This window comes from Choloepus didactylus, chromosome 12 (genome assembly GCF_015220235.1).
Source record: "Choloepus didactylus isolate mChoDid1 chromosome 12, mChoDid1.pri, whole genome shotgun sequence".
Taxonomy (NCBI): Eukaryota; Metazoa; Chordata; class Mammalia; order Pilosa; family Megalonychidae; genus Choloepus; species Choloepus didactylus.
In genome coordinates, this window is record NC_051318.1 from 89,802,404 (window position 1) to 89,825,214 (window position 22,811).

A 22,811-nucleotide genomic window follows, 5' to 3' on the forward strand; every position below is an offset into this window, starting at 1 on the left:
AATTCTCATGGCTCAATGAAATTTTTTTTTTTTTTTTTTAGTTCTCATAGCATAGCTTTATTCTTTTTTTTTATCTTCATTTTATTGAGATATATTCACATACCACGCAGTCATACAAAACAAATCGTACTTTCGATTGTTTACAGTACCATTACATAGTTGTACATTCATCACCTAAATCAATCCCTGACACCTTCATTAGCACACACACACAAATAACAAGAATAGTAATTAGAGTGAAAAAGAGCAATTGAAGTAAAAAAGTACACTGGGTACCTTTGTCTGTTTGTTTCCTTCCCCTATTTTTCTACTCATCCATCCATAAACTAGACAAAGTGGAGTGTGGTCCTTATGGCTTTCCCAATCCCATTGTCACCCCTCATAAGCTTCATTTTTATACAACTGTCTTCGAGATTCATGGGTTCTGGGTTGTAGTTTGATAGTTTCAGGTATCCACCACCAGCTACCCCAATTCTTTAGAACCTAAAAAGGGTTGTCTAAATTGTGTGTAACAGTGCCCACCAGACTGACCTCTCGGCTCCTTTTGGATTCTCTCTGCCACTGAAGCTTATTTCATTTCCTTTCACATCCCCCTTTTGGTCAAGAAGATGTTCTCTGTCCCACGATGCCGGGTCTACATTCCTCCCCGGGAGTCATATTCCACGTTGCCAGGGAGATTCACTCCCCTGGGTGTCTGATCCCACGTAGGGGGGAGGGCAGTGATTTCACCTTTCAAGTTGGCTTAGCCAGAGAGAGAGGGCCACATCTGAGCAACAAAGAGGCATTCGGGAGGAGGCTCTTAGGCACAACCATAGGGAGGCCTAGCCTCTCCTTTGCAGCAACCGTCTTCCCAAGGGTAAAACTTATGGTAGAGGGCTCAACCCATCAAACCACCAGTCCCCTATGTCTGTGGTCACGTTAGCAACCATGGAGGTGGGGTAGGCGAATACCCCTGCATTCCCCACAGGGTCCTCAAGGGGGCACTACATCTTTTTTTTTCCTTGTTTTTCTTTTTTTTTTTTTAACTTTCCCTTCTTTTTTAAATCAACTGTATGAAAAAAAAGTTAAAAAGAAACAAACATACAATAAAAGAACATTTCAAAGAGACCATAACAAGGGAGTAAGAAAAAGACAACTAACCTAAGATAACTGCTTAACTTCCAACATGTTCCTACTTTACCCCAAGAAAGTTACCTAATATAGCAACATTTATGTGAACTTGTTCCTACTATATCCATCAGAAATTAACAGACCATACTCATTCCTGGGCATCCCCAGAACGTTAAATAGCTTATCTGTTCTTCTTGGATTATTGTTCCCCCTTCCTTAATTGCTATCTACTGCTAGTTCCCCTACATTCTACATTATAAACCATTTGTTTTACATTTTTCAAAGTTCACATTAGTGGTAGCATATAATATTTCTCTTTTTGTGCCTGGCTTATTTCGCTCAGCATTATGTCTTCAAGGTTCATCCATGTTGTCATATGTTTCACGAGATCGTTCCTTCTTACTGCCGCGTAGTATTCCATCGTGTGTATATACCACATTTTATTTATCCACTCATCAGTTGAAGGACATTTGGGTTGTTTCCATCTCTTGGCAATTGTGAATAATGCTGCTATGAACATTGGCGTGCAGATATCTGTTCGTGTCACTGCTTTCCGACCTTCCGGGTATATACCGAGAAGTGCAATCGCTGGATCAAATGGTAATTCTATATCTAGTTTTCTAAGGAACTGCCAGACTGACTTCCAGAGTGGCTGAACCATTATACAGTCCCACCAACAATGAATAAGAGTTCCAATTTCTCCACATCCCCTCCAGCATTTGTAGTTTCCTGTTTGTTTAATGGCAGCCATTCTAACCGGTGTTAGATGGTATCTCATTGTGGTCTTAATTTGCATCTCTCTAATAGCTAGTGAAGCTGAGCATTTTTTCCTGTGTTTCTTGGCCATTTGTATTTCCTCTTCAGAGAACTGTCTTTTCATATCTTTTGCCCATTTTATAATTGGGCTGTCTGTACTATTGTCATTGAGTTGTAGGATTTCTTTATATATGCAAGATATCAGTCTTTTGTCAGATACATGGTTTCCAAAAATTTTTTCCCATTGAGTTGGCTGCCTCTTTACCTTTTTGAGAAATTCCTTTGAGGTGCAGAAACTTCTAAGCTTGAGGAGTTCCCATTTATCTATTTTCTCTTTTGTTGCTTGTGCTTTGGGTGTAAAGTCTAGGAAGTGGCCGCCTAATACAAGGTCTTGAAGATGTTTTCCTACATTATCTTCTAGGAGTTTTATGGTACTTTCTTTTATATTGAGATCTTTGGTCCATTTTGAGTTAATTTTTGTGTAGGGGGTGAGGTAGGGGTCCTCTTTCATTCTTTTGGATATGGATATCCAACTCTCCCAGCCCCATTTGTTGAAAAGACCATTATGACTCAGTTCAGTGACTTTGGGGGCCTTATCAAAGATCAGTCGGCCATAGATCTGAGGGTCTATCTCCGAATTCTCAATTCGATTCCATTGATCTATATGTCTATCTTTGTGCCAGTACCATGCTGTTTTGGCAACTGTGGCTTTATAATAAGCTTCAAAGTCAGGGAGTGTAAGTCCTCCCACTTCGTTTTTCTTTTTTAGAGTGTCTTTAGCAATTCGAGGCATCTTCCCTTTCCAAATAAATTTGATAACTAGCTTTTCCAAGTCTGCAAAGTAGGTTGTTGGAATTTTGATTGGGATTGCATTGAATCTGTAGATGAGTTTGGGTAGAATTGACATCTTAATGACATTTAGCCTTCCTATCCATGAACATGGAATATTTTCCATCTTTTAAGGTCCCCTTCTATTTCTTTTAGTAGAGTTATGTAGTTTTCTTTGTATAGGTCTTTTACATCTTTGGTTAAGTTTATTCCTAGGTACTTGATTTTTTTAGTTGCTATTGAAAATGGTATCTTTTTCTTGAGCGTCTCTTCAGTTTGTTCATTTCTAGCATATAGAAACATTACTGACTTATGTGCATTAATCTTGTATCCCGCTACTTTGCTAAATTTGTTTATTAGCTCTAGTAGCTATATCATCGATTTCTCAGGGTTTTCTAGATATAAGATCATATCATCTGCAAACAATGACAGTTTTACTTCTTCTTTTCCAATTTGGATGCCTTTTATTTCTTTGTCTTGCCGGATTGCCCTGGCTAGCACTTCCAGCACAATGTTGAATAACAGTGGTGACAGCGGGCATCCTTGTCTTGTTCCTGATCTTAGAGGGAAGGCTTTCAGTCTCTCACCATTGAGTACTATGCTGGCTGTGGGTTTTTCATATATGTTCTTTATCATGTTGAGGAAGTTTCCTTCAATTCCTACCTTTTGAAGTGTTTTTATCAAAAAGGGATGTTGGATTTTGTCAAATGCTTTTTCAGCATCTACTGAGATGATCAATTGATTTTTCCCTTTCGACTTGTTAATGTGTTGTAATGCATTGATTGATTTTCTTATGTTGAACCATCCTTGCATGCCTGGAAGGAACCCCACTTGGTCATGGTGTATGATTTTTTTAATGTGTCTTTGGATTCGATTTGCAAGTATTTTGTTGAGGATTTTTGCATCTATATTCATTAGGGAGATTGGCTTGTAGTTTTCCTTTTTTGTAGCATCTTTGCCTGGTTTTGGTATTAGATTGATGTTAGCTTCATCAAATGAGTTAGGTAGTGTTCCATTTTCTTCAATATTTTGAAAGAGTTTGAGTAAGATTTGTGTCAGTTCTTTCTGGAAAGTTTGGTAGAATTCCCCTGTGAAGCCATCTGGCCCTGGGCATTTATTTGTGGGAAGATTTTTGATGACTGATTGGATCTCTTTGCTTGTGATGGGTTGGTTGAGGTCTTCTATTTCTTCTCTGGTCAGTCTAGGTTGTTCGTATGTTTCCAGGAAATTGTCCATTTCCTCTACATTATCCAGTTTGTTGCCATACAGTTGTTCATAGTATCCTCTTATAATTTTTTTAATTTCTTCAGGATCTGCAGTTATGTCACCTTTTTCATTCATTATTTTGTTTATATGGGTCTTCTCTCTTTTTGATTTTGTCAGCCTAGCTAGGGGCTTGTCAATCTTATTGATCTTCTCAAAGAACCAACTTTTGGTGATATTTATCCTCTCTATTGTTTTTTTTGTTCTCTATGTCATTTATTTCTGCTTTAATCCTTGTTATTTCTTTTCTTCTACTTGGTTTAGGATTGGTTTGCTGTTCATTTTCTAGCTTCTTCAGTTGATCCATTAGTTCTTTGATTTTGGCTCTTTCTTCCTTTTTAATGTATGTGTTTAGTGCTATAAATTTCCCCCTTAGCACTGCTTTTGCTGCATCCCATAGATTTTGGTATGTTGTGTTCTCATTTTCATTCGTCTCTATATATTTAGCAATTTCTCTTGCTATTTCTTCTTTAACCCACTGATTGTTTAGGAGTGTGTTGTTTAACCTCCAGGTATTTGTGAATTTTCTAAGTCTCTGATGGTTATTGACTTCTAATTGTATTCCATTGTGGTCAGAGAATGTGCTTTGAAGAATTTCAAACTTTTGAAATTTATTGAGGCTTGTTTTATGTCCCAGCATATGATCTATTCTGGAGAAACTTCCGTGAGCACTAGAAAAGTATGTGTATCCTGGTGATTTGGGATGTAATGTCCTGTATATGTCTGTTAAATCTAATTCATTTATCAGATTGTTTAGGTTTTCAATTTCCTTATTGGTCTTCTGTCTGGTTGATCTATCTATAGGAGAGAGTGATGTGTTGAAGTCTCCCACAATTATTGTGGAAACATCAATTGCTTCCTTTAGTTTTGCCAGTGTTTCTCTCATGTATTTTGTGGCACCTTGATTGGCTGCATAGACATTTACGATTGTTATTTCTTCTTGCTGAATTGCCCCTTTTATTAGTATGTAGTGGCCTTCTTTGTCTCTCAAAACATCCCTGCATTTGAAGTCTATTTTATCTGAGATTAATATTGCTACACCTGCTTTCTTTTGGCTGTAGCTTGCATGAAATATTTTTTTCATCCTTTCACTTTCAGTTTCTTTGTGTCCCTATGTCTAAGATGAGTCTCTTGTATGCAACACATTGATGGTTCATTTTTTTTGATCCATTCTGCGAATCTACATCTTTTAATTGGGGAGTTTAATCCATTTACATTCAACGTTATAACCGTGAAGGCATTTCTTGAATCAGCCATCTTATCCTTTGGTTTATGTTTGTCATATTTTTCCCTGTCTCTATTAGTATCCTTTATTGTACCCATACCGAATCTCTTTAGTACTGAACCTTTCTCCAAGTCTCTCTGTCCTGTCTTTGTTTCTCTGTCTGTAGGGCTCCCTTGAGTATCTCCAGTAGGGCAGGTCTCTTGTTAGCAAATTCTCTCAGCATTTCTTTGTCTGTGAAAAATTTAAGCTCTCCCTCAAATTTGAAGGAGAGCTTTGCTGGATAAAGTATTCTTGGCTGGAAATTTTTCTCACTCAGAATTTTAAATATATCGTGCCACTGCCTTCTCGCCTCCATGGTGGCTGCTGAGTAGTCACTACTTAGTCTTATGCTGTTTCCTTTGTATGTGGTGAATTGCTTTTCTCTTGCTGCTTTCAGAACTTGCTCCTTCTCTTCTGTGTTTGACAGTGTGATCAGTATATGTCTCGGAGTGGGTTTATTTGGATTTATTCTATTTGGAGTTCGCTGAGCATTTATGATTTGTGTATTTATGTTGTTTAGAACATTTGGGAAGTTTTCCCCAACAATTTCTTTGAATACTCTTCCTAGACCTTTACCCTTTTCTTCCCCTTCTGGGACACCAATGAGTCTTATATTCGGACGTTTCATATTATCTATCATATCCCTGAGGTCCATTTCGATTTTTTCAATTTTTTTCCCCATTCTTTCTTTTATGCTTTCATTTTCCATTCTGTCATCTTCTAGGTCACTGATTCGTTGTTCAACTTCCTCTAGTCTTGTACTATGAGTGTCCAGAATATTTTTAATTTGGTCAACAGTTTCTTTAATTTCCATAAGATCATCCATTTTTTTATTTAGTCTTGCAATGTCTTCTTTATGCTCTTCTAGGGTCTTCTTGATTTCCTTTGTATCCTGTACTATGGTCTCATTGTTCATCTTTAGTTCTTTGAGTAGCTGCTCTAGGTGCTGTGTCTCTTCTGATCTTTTGATTTGGGTGCTTGGGCTTGGGTTATCCATATCGTCTGGTTTTTTCATATGCTTTATAATTTTCTGTTGTTTTTGGCCTCGTGGCATTTGCTGAACTTGATAGGGTTCTTTTAGGATTTGTAGACCAATTGAAGTCCTTATCTCTAAATTATCAGATCTACAGCTTCGTGGAGTACACTTTCTCTAACTAACCAGCAGGTGGCGTCCACGAGCCACCTGTTCTCCACAAGCCAGTTCTCCCCTACTTAGCCTTTTTGGTGAGTGGGGGAGTGAGTCTTGTGGGGTCCAATTGGTGTACCAAGCTTGTGTGTGTAGTTGGTGTTGCCTGCCCTGTATATGGGGCGTGTTTCTGGGCAGTCAGGGAGGGGGGGGTTGCCCTAACAATCAAATCTCCCTGGTGATCCTAGAGTTTTAAAGCTGCTGCAATAGTCTAATCCTTCAGTTCAGTCCTGCCACAGTTTGTCTCTGCCACTGACACACAAGTCCTTGGTATTGGCGTATGGCTCCTGAGACTTGCAAGTGGGCCCTTCTTCCAGGCTGTGCACCCCGGGTCCTCTGTTGACGGATGACTGTGCTATGTCACAGGTGAGTGCCGTCCCCCCAGGGCAGTTCTGGGCTGCTGGGCTGTGTAGGGAGGCTCTCAGTCTGCTGAAATGATGGTTGAATGGGGCTTTGTTAATTCACACTGCTCCACCTTCCCAACTCTGGGACAATCAGCTGAGGTTGCAGGGAAGGCTAATGTCCACGGCCAGTTTTGTGGTGTGTGCCTGTTATCTGAAGCACTTCCGTCACACTGGGTTGTCTGGGGCAGCTCTGGGCTATGGGACTGGCGATGGGCAGGAGTGTTTCCTGTCCACCAGGATGATGGCTGTGAGCGGACACCCCCCTTTTCTTGGGAAGTCGTGGTGTTTAGTGAATTTTCTCAGCCACTGGATTATTGCCTTTTGTCCCAGAGCTCTCTTAGTTCTGCTCTTGACTTGACCTGCCCAAATTGCAAGTCTTTGAAGCTTTCTGTATTGGGCTTCTTAGAGTAATTGTTTTAGAAAAAGAAAAAAGGATTAAAAAAAAAAAGGGCTGTCCTCAGAGATCTAATGGGTTATTGAAATGCTAAGAGACAAAGCAACCAGGGCCATTAAGGAAAGGTCCACAGGGCAGAGAGATCAGCTTTTCTTCGGGATTTGCATATGCACCTCAGGGCCTGAGCTCTGCCCTTCCCCTTTCTATGTTCACCAGAACTCCAAAAATCCTCCGCTTTTATTGTGGAGTTTTTCGTGTTGTTTTTTTTCTATGCCTGTCTCCTCTCTGCTGGGCTGGCTGCTCTCAGATTCTCTGGTGTCTGGTCTCAGTCTATCTATGGTTGGAGTTTGGATCAGTAGAATGAGTTTCCAATAAGGGCTGCCACTGCAGTTCTCCCTTCTCCTTCCCGGAGCTGACAGCCCCTCCTCCCATGGGACTGAGCCTGGCAGGGAAGGTCGCGGGTCCCCTGGCCGCAAAAACTTACAGATTTCGCTCATCTCAGCAGTTCCACGTTTTCATGAGTGTTGTATGAAGTATGCCCAAACTCAGATTGCTCTGTGGTGTCCAGTCCACGCAGTTCCTGGCTTTCTACCTACTTTCCTGGAGAAGTAACTAAAACATACAGCTCACCCTATGATACATCTTGAATAATTTTTGTGTATGGTGTGAGCGAGGCATTGATGTTCATTGTGTTTCAATACATTAATGGGTTATTGCAGCACCATCTGATGATGAGACTTTCCTTTACCCCAGTGAACTGCTTTGGTGCCTTTGTCAAAAATCAACTGACTACATATGTGTGTGTCTATTTCCTGAAAATCTATTCCATTCCATTGAACTATTTTCTATGTTTACCCAGTATCATTTTTTCTTAATAACTGATGCTTTCATAGCAAGTCCTGAAATCAGGGAATGTAAGTCCCCCAACATTGTCACTCTGTTTCTCCAAAATCACTCTGACTCTTCTAGGTCTATTTTCACAAAAATTTCAGAAGCAAGTTGTCAATTTCTACCAAAAATACCTTTGGCAAGAACTGCCATTTTTACAATACTGGGTCTTCTATTCTATGAACACAGTATATCTCTCTATTCAGGTCTTTAAAAAATTTTTTGCAAATTTTTAATAATTTTCACTGTATAGGTCTTCCACTTCTTTCTTTATATTCCTAAGTATTTTCTGCTTTTGATACTATTGTAAGTGATGTTTTTATTATTTTCCAATTCTTCCTTGGTGTATAGAAATAGAATTGATATTTTATATTGACCTTGTATCCTGAAAATTTCCTAAATTAAACAGAGTTTTGCTAAGCTCAAATAGATCTTTACAGATTCCTTAAAATTATTCTATGCACTCAATCATGCCATCTTTAAAGAGACAGTTTTATCACTTATTCCTCTCCAATATATATGCTTTTTCTTCCTTTTTTTTCTTTTCTTTCCCCTCTATCGCGTTGGATAGGACCTCTGGACCTCCAGTACACTTCCAATACAATGTTGAACAGAATTGGTGAGAGTAGACATCCATGCCTTGTGTTCTTGATTTAGGAGGAATACATTTATTATTTCAACATTGTTAGTTGTAGGTTTTTTATAGATGCCTTTTTTCAGATTGAGGAAGATGCCTTTTATTCCTAGTTTGTTGTGAGCTTTTATCATGATTAGGTATAAAATTTTGTCTAATACTGTTTCTGTATCTACCCAGAAGATTATACGGTTTTTTCCTTTACCTGTTGATGTGGGTTGAGTTTTGAAGGCTAAGGCATACTTGCATTCCCGGAATCAACCTGAGTTGGTGATGATGTATTACCCTTTTTTTACATCACTGAATTCTATTTCTCAATTGTTTGTTAAATTTTGGGGTTCTATGATCATGAGGGATATTAATGTGTAATTTTTACAGTGTCTTTTTAGTGTCCTTTCATGGTCTCAAGGTTATGCAGGCCTCAGAAAATGAGTTGGGAAGTGCTCGCTGATACTTTATTTCCTGTATTTGCTTATGATTAGTATTATTTCTTCCTCAAATGCTGAAAGAATTCACTAATAAAACCATATGGGTCTGGAGTTTTCTTTGTGAGAAGGCTTTTAATTTTGAATTCAATTTACTTACTAAATATAGAGCTATTTATATTTGCTTTCTTCTTGGTTTTATTCTTAGTAAAGTGTGCCTTCCTAAACAAGAAACACATCCATTTCATGGAAGATGGTTTTCTCTGTCTCTTACTGCTTCCCACACCCTATGAAAGCAACAGTCGGTGCCCTTATGTCTTTAACTTTTCCACTTCATTTGACAAAACCATATCCATTTCTCTGGGACTCTTTTCTTAACATTGTCAGCTCAATGTTATTTTTTTCTACTATGAGCTTCTTTAAGCCTTACTGATTTAATATTGTACTGCCCTCTATTTTTCATTATTATTCATTAGTTTATCTCTGAAAATAGATTATAGGACCCTAGAGGGCAGAAATCATATCTTACACTTCATTGTTCTCTACAGAATTTTGCATAGTCCTTTTAAACTCAATACAAATTTATGGAATTATTGATGTGTCCACTGTGGGGTAACTGAAACATCTATTGTAGATGAGCAGGGAAGTGTTAAAAATAATGATACTAATTAAAAACAAAGACAGTGCATGTCAAACGATACAGGAGTCAACCTAAATGAGTTCACAATGGCCAAAGCTGGGACAACTGGAGAAATAACATGATAGTATCGGACTATAAAACCCAAAGGTTACAATAACTATTCATGATTACATAATAATATAATTAAATGACTGAATAAATAAATAAATAAATATGAGAGAAAAGTCTTTCTTGCAGTATTCCAAATAAATATAGAAGGAATGCGTGAAATAGAAAATAATCAGAACACAGTGGTAACTGCTGCAGGCAAGTCACTGAAATGATTACTGAAATTAGTGGACAAAGCTATAGGATGAAACAGGAAAGTTCAATAGCCTCAGTGTAGTCCTCCTAAAATAAGTATTAAATACTGCGGTGGTTTAAACACATGTAAAAAATTCCTTAATAATCCTCCATCCAGGAAATGGAGCTTAATTCCTATTCCCTTGATTGTGTGTTAAACTTTGCGGATTGTTTAAAACAAATATAATATGGAAACAGTAAAGAGTAATTATAGTAAAATGTGCAGTCAGCATCTTAAACAAGTGGTCAAGATTAACATTATCAGTAAAAGTCACGTTCCTATCGTATGCCTCTGATGTGATGTGATGTGACGTGATGTGACGTGATGTAACATTATGTGACGTGATGGATGTGATGTGATGTGAAGAGCACGTCACTTCCTAAGAAGCCACACCCCTAGGTGAATGATGACAAAACAACTAGGGATAAAAAGAGAAATATTCTACAAAATACTGACCTACAAAGTACCTTCAAAACTGTCAAGGTCATGAAAGACAAGGGAGATACGAGGACTAAACGCAATGTGGTACCCTGGTTTGGTCCTGGAACAGAAAAAGGGCAGTGCAGAACAACTGGTGAAGTCCACATGAAGTCTGGAGTTAATGGTCCCGTACCGATGTTAATTTCATAGTTTTGATAAATGGTTACTTAACCGTGGTAACAAGGGTACCATTAGAGGAAACTAGGCAAGGAGTATATGGGAACTGTCTATATCATCTCTTGTGTAAACATAAAATTATTTCTAAATGAAGTTTTTTTACATTTTTAAGAATTTCCATTGGACCATTCCTCAACACATACCTATGGATTCACTGGAAGTCTATGTTCCTTGTGTTTATATTAATAATAGGACATATGCACTCATTTGAGAAATATATAAAGCAGTTTTGACTTTTAACTACAAATTAACAAATTTTATGAAATGGGCTGAACAAGTGCAATTTATTAGTAGCGGCATCAGTAATAGTCATAACAACTATTTCCATGAAGACAAAGGATATGTTAGAGAAGTAAATGATAAAGGTTGATATCCAAAAACCATTGTTACTCCAAAAGTACAAAACTATTTCACATTTTAATTTCTCAAGCAAACTGTAAATAAATGAGATTTATACTGATTCTTGACACCTCCAGCTCAAGATAGCCCACTGATCACATTAGTTTATCCCATGCCTTTCCAAGTTCCCATTAATAATAAAGCCAAGGATACAAGAGGCCATAAATCCACAAAAACAAAGAGAATAAAAATGGATAAAACACTCCAGCCAAACTCTGGAAGATGGAAATGAACAAAAGACTGATAAATTCACAACCTAGATACACACGGGGAGGGAAGATGTTCAAAAGAGCACAGAGGAGCTCTGGGAATCCTAGGGAAATAACCAGATTCCCAAAAAACACCTCAAACAGCAGGATGCCAGGCCATAATTACTGACTGTACACACAGAGTTCACAAATTTTCATTCTTATTATTGGAAAACGACTATTGATATTTGAAGTAATCTGGAAAGATGAAGGGAAAAGTTTATGATAAACAAACAAAAATTACCATAAAGGAAACATGAGTAATTCAGGGAATAGAAGAGAACTTTAAAGACTCTAAAACAAGAACAGGGTTCAACGAAAAAGGAACAATCAGAGAATAAGGAGAGTTTTAGAAAATTAAAAATAAAACAGTCAATTAAAATATCAACAGAAAACAAGAAAATATTGTTGAGTAAGTTTCCCACAAAGTTTTAAGGAAAAAAAAAGTTGAGAGAGATGGAAATCAGAAGGCCAAACTACTAATAATTCCAAGGAAAACAGAGGGGAGATAATAATCAAAGAAATAATTGAAAATAAATTACAATAAAAGTTCACACATTTTTAGAATGAAATGGCACATCAAGAGGTGAACACAATCAATGAAAAAAAGAACCATAACCAGAATTGTTTCAGTAAAAGATCCTAAAGATAAGTTTCTAAAAACTGAGAAAGGAGAAAAAAATAACCTACAGAGGGTGAAGAATCAATTTCTTATCAGCAATAATACCAGATACTAGAAAATATAACAGTGCCTCCAAAGTTCTGAGGGAAAATTATTTTTAACCTATAATTCTTGTTCCAGCCAAACCATCAGTCAAGTTGTTTTCAGATAAGCAGGATTCCAGAAGACTTACCTTCTACATGCCCTTTTGAAGATTCCTGAGGATGTACTTCAGCAATACATACCATTAGGTAAGAAAGAGGAAGACATAGCAGTGTAAGAGGCCTACATAGCAGTTGCTTTAGCCTGGGACAGAAGGAGGTGTTCAGGAAAACAGGAATTCCACAGATTCCATCCTGCATTACGATAAGTTAAAAGTACTTAATGTCATGAAGGCAGATCAGCAAAGAAAAATAACAGCAGTAAGAAACTTCTGGGAAAACAAAAAGCTATATAAAATAAGGATGCAATCATAGCATACAATTTAGCTCAGCAGTAAATAATACTTACATATTCATAATACTTTTTATTGTTTTTTAACCATTAGAATCAACCAAGAGACAAAACAGTAAAGTCTTAATATGGCTTTAGAAAAAGAACATAAATAGTATCAACTTTAATAACATAAAATTAAAAGTACGAATGAGATAAACTAGAAGGTATTAAAGGGAGAAGTTATGAAGAGGGTAATACTTTAATTTTGCAAAGTAAGAAGTCATTAGGTACTGTCTATAATCGATGGAATGGAAATAAAGGAATAAGCATATTATTTAAAGGTACATAGGTAATGAATAAAAGAACTAAAAATGGAGTTATATTTGGACTGGGGAGCTGGTAGTACAAATAAATTAGATTCCTACCTATTACAATGGTAAATCAACCAATAGTATCTAAAGTTGATAAATGAACAAATGGTGATTATTACATATATTATTTATATAATATATAATATGATATTATATATACATGTCTATTTAATCCAGCTAATATTATAATCCAACCAGTATCATAAATATATTTAGAGCTATAAAAATACTAATAAAAGTATAAACACAGAAATAGTTAAAAGAATTAAAATTTTTTCTCTGGTAGTAAGACTGGGGGTGGGATACAGGATTATAGCTTTCCATTTTTTCATTATAAGCCTCCTGTATTTTTTTCCATTTTTAAAACTATGTACATGCATTCCATTGATTTTAAAAATGTGCAATATGTATTAACACTTAAAAAAAACCTTCTGGACACCAATCAACTAGAATAATGCTTCATCACAGTGATGTCCCTCAGAATTTAAAGAAGATCCTGTTGGTTCTTTACAAATTAAAACACTACACTGGTAAGTCTCAAATAGAAATGTTAGCTTCTACAAATTCTACCCAGTGGCAGGGAATATCACAGAAATGTTTGAGAATACATGGCAATATAACTTACTGGGCTATTAGTTATCAAACAAGAAACTACTGTCAAAATATTTGTGAAAAATCCACTTGATGAGTAAATGTCTGCCCTCAAAAGGTCTCCATGATGGTATCTAACACATTTCAGAGAAAGAAGCACATTGGTCTCTTTAGCTCAGTAAAACATCAATGGGAAACTGCTTGGACTGGAGCCATCCTGAAATACCCCAATTTGTCATTTATTCACTCTGTGACTTACAATGAGCAAGATGACAAACTGCCCATCAGAATCAGGTCTGTGAGCCTACACCCCCAAGTTTCATTTCTAAGACACAATTACCCCACCCTCAAACATGACATAGGCAAACATCTGAAACGCAGCTGCACACTTGAAGTACTCCCCTTCTTGCAGGAGCTTTTAAAATGACTGCTGGCTTGCTTTTCTAAAGAACAACAACAACAAAATACGAGCTCTTTTTTATTTTCCCTTTCCTGAATCAGAATTCTCAAATAGCCGGTAAATTTCCAGACATATGTTCTCAGGGTTGGACAGTCCTAACTCCAACTACTCCTTAATTAGGGCTCAAAAAATTTCACAAGTAGTAAATAGACTTCAGACCTCTGTTGGAAATAATTTTGAAAAGGATCTATCTGTGTGTGTGTATGTGTGTATCTATCTAACCAGAGGAGGAAAAAGTCAACAAAATACTGTGTGACAGAACAATAACAACAAAAAGTGAACCATCTTCAAGTATTATAGGATTGCCTTATTGTGGGTGCAATCAGGGATTGAAGAACTTCCACTTCAAGCCATGTGAGCTTTTAAAGGTTTCAAGAATTGTTAAAGGGCAAGATTTTGCTGACCCACCAGCCTGCACTCCTGTTTCGCATACCTTTTCAGAATCACACTTAGTGATGTTGCTACTAACATTACATAACATTATCACTACCATGCAACCCTCTTAAGAATTCAAGTGTTTTGAGAGCAGGGATGTTGTCTGCATCCCCTCCGCTAGAAGACTGTAATATGTAATGGGTATTCTGTGGTTTTCTAAATGAATGACAACCTCATAATTCTATTGTAACATGCTCTGCACATTCTACAACATTCTCAGGCGTTCATCATCATTGCCGCTAGTCCACTTAACCTGTGCCTATCGGGGCCAGCTCCTGAGGCCTCTGTCAAAGTGCTCCCCACAGTTTGGGTCCTAAGACTGGACAATCATTTGAGTCACCCATACGTGAGGGGCAGAATAGTGCAGCTGTTCAGAGTAGAGTACAAACTCCAGAGCCAGACTGCCTGAGTTCAAATCCTGCCGCTACCACTGATGGACTGACTGCAGTGAACCTGAGTAAGTTATTTAGTCTCTCTACGCTCAGTTTTCTGGTAGGGAAACTGGTGATAATAACTGAGCCTAACTTGCAGGGATGCTGTGAGGATGAAATGGATTGCTATCTGTAACTCATTGAAAATGGGGCCTGGCTGACAGTAAGCACTAGGTACACTGCTGGGGAAGCTGTCACCCACTACTCCAGTTAATATAGGGGTGCAGACAAAAATATAATGAGAAGTAGCAATGTCCATACTGTGTGGTTTTTTTTTTTCCACTAATGCTATGCAAGTTTAAGATTACGTTTTATATTAATAAATTCCTCTAAAGTTTTCAACTTGATGCAGCATTCTACTATACGGGTAGTTCCATGAAGAGCCCAGTGAAAGTAAAGCTCAATAAGTGATGTGGTTTTGGATAAAATAAGGATACGAGCTGAGGAATTTCATCACAGAGACAGCCTCAGGCTGTCCATCCATTCTTTGCCTGTTTTTCAAAGCACATGGCTAAAAGTGTTTTCTTTCTTGTGGAGCCCTTTGAAAGTTACTTTGACATGAAAACCTTTTTTAAAATATAAAACACTTTTAACTTTTATTGAGATTCACTTTAGGAACATGACTTAGGAATATATCAGTTTAGACATATTTTTGGACAGTACTTTCATTCAGAACAGCTCAGTTTATGGATAATTGTACACATCGTAATTTGTGTAGTTATATTTATATTGATTCTTCGCTGAAGTAGAATTGAAATCCAAAAGTCAATTTACTTCAATATAAACATATCAGATTGACCTGAATTTCTCTGGAAACTTTGAAAGGAAAACCCCAAAACCCACTTCTGAACCACATGAGCTGTGAGCCAGACCTATCAGTCAGAACTTACTAAATTAGGCCAAGAGGTTCTCCTGGGAAATAGTAGTTTGCCAAAGAAATTCTAAAATTCCCAAAAATAAAGCATAAAGCAGTATGCCATCTCACTGATTCTTATTCATTCCTTTAAAGTGCTTTGGGAAATATTAGACCATTGGTTTGCATCATTCCACCACCCAAGTGGGTAAAAAACTGTCACCAGCAGCAGCTACTTCAAACTGCACTAATCTTCCAGGTTCATTCTAGGAGATCCAAGAGGAGAGCACTAGAAATTTCCTTTCCATAGGTGATCATGAAAATACCCCAGCGGCAGGCTCAGAAGTGCGAGTGTGTGTATGCACACTCATGTCTACAGGTTTATAAGGTCAGGCTGAGCTTCTCTATTACTAAGCAGGTCTACAAATGTCTGTTAGTCACATACAGTTACACACAAATCCTTCCAGAGTCACAGAGCCCAGGAAGCTAATTCTAACCTGCTTTTCTTCTGACTGTATTACATACTCCTAATTACACAAAACTGTTTGAGGCTCTTATACCATTTTGCAGATTTTCATCCAAAAATTCAAACCTATTCCATCCTGAGAACAAACACTGGCAAGAAGCACTCAAGTGATGAGTTAACAAAATGCAATAAAGAAAGTAACACACTGACATGGAAATGTCATGTGAGCTGCTGAATGGCATACAGCTCCAAAGTGTACCATAATATTTGGAAACACTTTGCCAATGAGCATATAATTGGCTAAAAGACATGCCAGCACTATTCCGGACATGTCTAAAATGCTATATAATAAAACCATTTACAAAAAAATTAAATGTAAGAAATATATATTTTAGAGAACTTCCCAAAACAACTTTTTATTCATTTCAGGTCAAGGAAACAACTATGATATTGTCAACTTTATTTGACCTTCATATTTTACTTGCTATCACTTGCATTTTGGCATGACAGTCAAATAAATCAGTCAATGAACTTGTATTTACTGAGAACCTGAGAATTATGAATCTCCTAGCTCAAATTGCTATAAGATATGTTCATGAGATAATAAGCATCTGTCCTTCTTTATGAGGATTATATATATATATATATATATATACACACACATATATATATTTAATGCAATTTTATTGAGATATATTCACACACCATACAACCTATCCAAAGTATACAATCACCAGCTCACTGTAACATCACATATTTGTATATTTGTGCATACATCCTCATAATCCATTTTAGAAATGAGGATTATATTTTTCCATCTATCCATCCATCCACCCATCCCTCCATCCATCCACCCATCCATCCACTGACCTGGTAATTCATTCATCTATCCATTTTCCCAACAAGTGTTAGTTAAGTACGTGAGATGCCACAAGTGTTTTGCCGAACGCCAGAGATCCTGGTGAACAAGAGAGAGTCGCTGCCACCAGAGTTTATGGCTTAGCTTGGGAGACTCACAGTTAAAGAAAGAAAAGTAACTGCAATGTGCGCTAAGTGCTAGGATAAAGAAAGAACTAACCCTTGGAGTGAGAGTAGAGGGAAAAGGTCATAAAAGTTCCTGGAGGGAAAAAGCATTTATCCTGAGGCCTTAAGAAAAAACTGTACTTAGTCAGAAAAAAGCAAACACACAAAGGGAGTTGGGAGACAAAAGGAGCAGCATAATTAAGTGCCCAGGAGAAGGGAGAGTAACATTCAAAAAGTGCAGAGAAGAAACTGGTGGTGTACAGAGAACAAGGAGAGGAGTGGCAAAAAATAAGATTGGAGAGATGGGCAAAGATTAGAACTATTCCTGTTTTTCTAAGATTCATCTTTTGCCCTTGATCCCTCTTGCATGAGAGTTTATAGTTTTAATAAATACCAAACAGGGTAATGCTAACAATACACCCTGAAGGAATAATAAATACTGTAAGGATTGTACCATTATTCTCAATGCAGATTTCTCCTTGCATCCCAGTTTATCGTCTGTAACTAAACTCAAGTAACTATCCATCATCTCCGCCAGGAAATTTTGGATAGCTTTTTAAATTAAAGGATAGATCAAGCATTGTGACCTTATCTGCATTTGTGATTTACATTTCTTTTATGAGACTTATGGTAATAAGGAACAACAACAACACAAAAATAATGAATACCTTTAAAATCAACAAATAAAAAAAGGAGAAAATCAGAAGTACTACTTTACATTCAAATAAAAGTACTCTTTTGGCTATTGATCACATAGTTGCAAAGATTTTTCAAAGGAAAATAAGGATCTCAGGACTGCAATTTCTCTTTAATTTAACAATGAAATGGTTGTACTGAAAACATCAAAATCTTTATGATATGCGTATATATATGCAATGCTGTTTATATTTAGATACATGTATATGTATGTGACTCTTTTAAGTGGCAGGTGTAGGAACAGTTATAATTAGCTTTATTCTTGTGGGTTAAGTAGAAAACAGTATCTACTTCATGTTCTCCTCTAGAGATGAAAGGGGAATTTAGGATTTTTAGCTCCTTTTCTTGGTGCATTCCATGAAAACAGTAGAACAAAATTCAATTCAAACCAGTTTCATATATCCTAAATTCCTAATTAAGATTTTTTTTTTCATTTTTAGTCTTAAATATTTTGCTCCATCACAATGAGTCCCTAAGGGTAGCTGCTGAATTTCTAAACCAGAGGCAAATATATTTTAGGAACGAACCATGTAAATGTTGATCCCTAGCACAAAGTATATTTTTTATCTTAATAAATTACAATCTGCTTCTCTTAGCTGTTCTGCTTGTCTAAATCCACTCCTCTCTTTTGGTTTCCTTTGGCATGTGAACTTGTAGCTGTTCCCAAACGCCTGGATTGAGGCAGGAGCGTGAAACAGCTGGGAGGGAGCAAAGAACAGCTGCCTAGCTGACCAGCCAGCCTCCTGGGCTCTCTCCCCACCCAGGCGCTACAAACCCTGGGCCTGTTCTAATCCACCCTGCACGCTCGGCTATATAAAATGATAGAAGGAAACCTACTGCTAGGCTGATGGTGGCTTAATCCGTAGAACTTTCTCCCAATCAGAGCAGTCTATTAAGGGGACTCTGCCTTAGAAAGTAGTGAATGCCCAATGCCTGCATCTGCGGCACACATGGACATTAGCTGGACAATCGATCTAGAAGCCTTAGAAGAGATAGGTGGTTTCTATGGAGAAACGCCGCCAGAGCTCCAGCTTCAGCCCCTACCCCGCACCCCCCACAGTGGTCTAAACTAACTGAGACTTCCTGTCCCCAGACTGTGGGGTGAGACTCCCTCGGTTCCACAGAACAACGGTCGGTTCACTGGCGCCTTTCAGATGCTCATCTCCTACAATCTTCCCAGCAAGGCAATGCCATTGTTCCTGGACAAAGAAAAGGATGCTCAGAGCAGTAACTGACATCCAAGGTTACCAGCCAGGAGGTGGCAGAGCTGGGACCAGTGCCTGGGTCTCCGGATCCCAGCGGGTCACCAGTTCAAAGCCCAAAGGCTTGAGCCTGCATGAGAATCTCTGAGGGTGATTTTTAAATGCATATTCTTGAATACCAGTCAAGAGCTACAAATTAGATTCTCTGAGTGTAGAGCCCAGAATCTGCATTTTAATTAGCTCCCTCGGAAATTCTTAGTCATATTAGAGTTTAAGAACTGCTACCCTAAGTCTTTTCTTCTAGCACTAAACTTTGGGAGGTTAGCAGTCTTTTTCTTTTTCATTTTATATCCATGGTTTTAAGTACATGTAAAGAAATTAATATTTACAGTATATAAATGAGTACTATCTGGACAGATTTAAGAGTCAAAGATTTATGGATATTAATATTTGCTGTTTGAATCACTCATACATCATCATAATGTGTGTTATGTATTGTCATGGTCTCAGGAATTAGTCAGCTTTTCATTAGAAATGTTCCTAGGATTTTTCAATTCGTTGTTTGAGTGCCTGTTATGAAAAAGCCATGGCCCTGACCCTCTTGGTCTCACATTTGTTATTTAACAAATGCTCATACAGAATTTAGTATATGCGAGGCCCAGGTAATAGATAAAAGTTTCCACAGCAACCTTATGCAGTAGATAATGTTATTATAATACTCATCTTACAGATCAGGAAATCCCTGCACGAGGAGGGTGAAGAGACTTGACCCATGTCACACTCGGGATGTGATCCTGTGCAGTCTGGCTCCAGAGTCAATGCATTAACCACTGCGCTATGCAAGATGTGCCACTTCCAACAAATTCTCACAACTGCCAGGAGAGCCCTGCTCCCCGGCACCTCCCAGCTGAGCTGGACGGCAGCACTCTCTGTTTCACTATCTCTCCACGACGTCCTGTGCCTTCCCCACCCCTGCACCTTCACTGGCTCTGTCCTCTCCTAGCGTGCCCGGTGTGCCCCACCCCCACCCTGTTCTTTGCATGACTAACTGCTCATCTGACAAATCCTGGACACTATCCCTCCAAGTTCAGCATGAACTGGGAGCCCGTGCTCTTTGCTCCAGGTGCCCCATGCACACCCGTCTCAAGGCATAATTACACTGAGCCAAGCCAGCAGAGTTACTCTTCCACAAGATACTGTAAACCCCCTAGGGTGACGTCAAGTCGTATGTATTTTCTGCAGTGAGCAGGAGCCCAGTAGATACTTGTGGAATAAGAGAATGGTTGAATATCAAGTAAGGAATGGTTATTAGCTTCATAGAAGAATTTACCAAGGGTTTGTAAACCCCTGCGTTCATTTACATATCATTAATTTCTTGACAGAAAGCCTGGAGGGCAGAAAGTTAAAGCCACAGCCAGTTGGAGATCAATCCAAATTTCAGATTAAAACACCTCTGAAAGTATAATGTAACTCAGTGGGAAACCTTCTATGGGATCTATGAAAACGTGAATTAAACACAGGTTTTCAGGGATACTTTTGTTGCATCGAGGGAAGGTGCACATATTAAGAGCACGTTGGCTTGGATGCTATAAATGTTTAAGCAGATGGGGGAAGTGGAGCTTGGCTTGTGAATTCAGTCTTTTCCTCTCCAGCTGGCAGAAGCAAGAAATTTTGAGAGCTCTGCTTGCCTGGCTACTGGGGGATCAAGTTTCTGTACTCCGCAATGACCACTGAAGCCATCTGGGAAAAATAAAATTCTTTTGCACAAGAAGAACATAAGGAACAATGAGGAATAAAAGAAGCTGAGCACATTGGTTCTTAGGCCTCTACATCTAGAAAACTAGAGCTGGTGTTTCATCCAGCTTGTTTTCTCAGAGGCTAGTTCACTCAAATAGAATAACCTACAACATATTCTACGGTCTTAGGGTAAGAATTTCTTATATGCCTAGAAAAGTTCCTGAGATATAATTAAATTCCTCAAATTAACAAGGCAGCCCCAAACACACAGAATATTAGCTTGCCCATCTTGTGCAGCTTCCTAAATTCTTGAGGCTGTGTACGTGTTAAAAGAGACTCCGTAATATTTTTCTTCCTTTTAAAAGAGATTTAGTTTTCCCTCACATCAAAGAAACTATATCAAAGAAATACAAAATGGAATTTGTGATTAGTAGAAAGAGACCTCATTAATTTTTCCCTCTAAACAATACCCTAAGATGAAAACAGGCTAAAGCCATTATGCTGTTTCAGTGATGGAGAGCTCAGATTATCATACGAATAAACAATGTATTTCAGATAATACAGGCTGCCGTGGACCTCGCAATTATATTTCACAGGGGAAAATATGCTATAAAGCTTCTGGCCTGGTTATTTAAGGAAACTGCCCTCAAGTTTTCAGGTCCCTACAAGTCTATGAAGTTTCACTGTATAACATCCATTTGAGACCATATTTTATTAAATAAAGCCCAGAGCACATCTTTGGCTACCCAAAGGTGGGTGCCTTCTGCCTACATAATGCCGGCGATAGGCTTGATCTCCAGAAGCGTGGACCAATTATCTTTGCTCTGTCCCAAAGTCACAGAGTGCCCTGTTACATCTTTTCAAAATGGGGCATATGGGACGAGTCAAAGAGCAGAGAGGTATGATTAAAGAGAGAGCGCCCTCCAAGCCAAGCCAATCTACAGAGTACCTTCTCCCTCAAGGAAAACTCATCAACCACTTAATACATTTTCCTCTTTTTAAAACCTCTTCTTTTTTTTTTTTTCCTCTCTTTCATTCAGTTAATTCTCAGGAAGTGCATTGTGAGAAATGGTCTAAGCCAATTTGATCATTCATCAATACTAGGTTTCTTCTGGTAACTGAGACCTGTAGATTGCGTCTCCCACAACATCACTACCAAATTCGGCTACACATGCAAACATCTGTTAGCAACCGGGCACAGAAACAGTTACGTAGTCAGCTCTGTGAGACCAGTGACGACCCTCCCTCTGTTCTACTTGCTGTCCCCAAAGCACTTAGCATCAAGAGTTCACTGGAGGCAGAAGTGATGATATTCCAATGCAGCAGTGAACTAAATTTTTAGTTAGTATAGGTCAGTCTCACGTGCAGGACCGTCCCAAACTATAAACCTAGAGTGATGTGCCAAAGGCAATTGGTTTCACCAGATTTGTTTCATTAGATTCTTATATTCTGTTCAGGCAATGGTATGGAATCCACAAATCTTGAACCCCTCTTATTTCTCCAATGAAAAAAGTGATTTTTAATTCTTTGATGACCAGATATAAAGCTAGGCATCGAAGCATATGGGCACCACCTCATGACTCTTTCAAATACTAGACAAACACCCCTGGGCTGAGTCTTCTCAATTAGGTGCTTCGGATATTGGTTTTACTAGTCTACATCTTTGGTTGTGGATCATTTAATACACACGCTCACACTCCACAGTGTCTACACTGAAGTGTTTAAAAGTAAATTACAGACAATATAATCAAGTGGAATCTCCACTCATTTTAACATTCTTTCATTAAATTTAGAATTGAGATTTGTGGTTCTAGGTGGGACATGACAGAAACCTTCCCCTACCCAAGTCAAGGTTTATTTCCTTACCATGGCATGTGAGAGGCTGAGACAAAGAGCATGGCTGGAGAACATGGAAAACCCATATGCCAGTTCCAGGTTACCATGAGTTTCCTTTTAGTTAGGAATCTTCGTGCTACAGTTTTCCAAAGAGATGTTGTTAGGACAACTGAGA

General features: G+C 38.1%; 1 protein-coding gene across 2 annotated transcripts in view; it reads right to left on the reverse strand.

Moving 5' to 3' along the window:
• Positions 1–22,811, reverse strand: part of ENOX1 (ecto-NOX disulfide-thiol exchanger 1) — a 314,387-nt gene that overhangs the window by 288,809 nt on the left and 2,767 nt on the right. The window contains exon 1 of one of the 2 annotated variants that reach the window (XM_037799842.1): positions 19,792–19,808. The exons of the other annotated variant lie outside the window; for it this stretch is intronic. The gene's annotated coding sequence lies outside the window, so the exon portion shown is untranslated. Of the gene's footprint in view, positions 1–19,791; positions 19,809–22,811 lie in introns of those variants that run through there. 2 annotated transcript variants of the gene reach the window in all.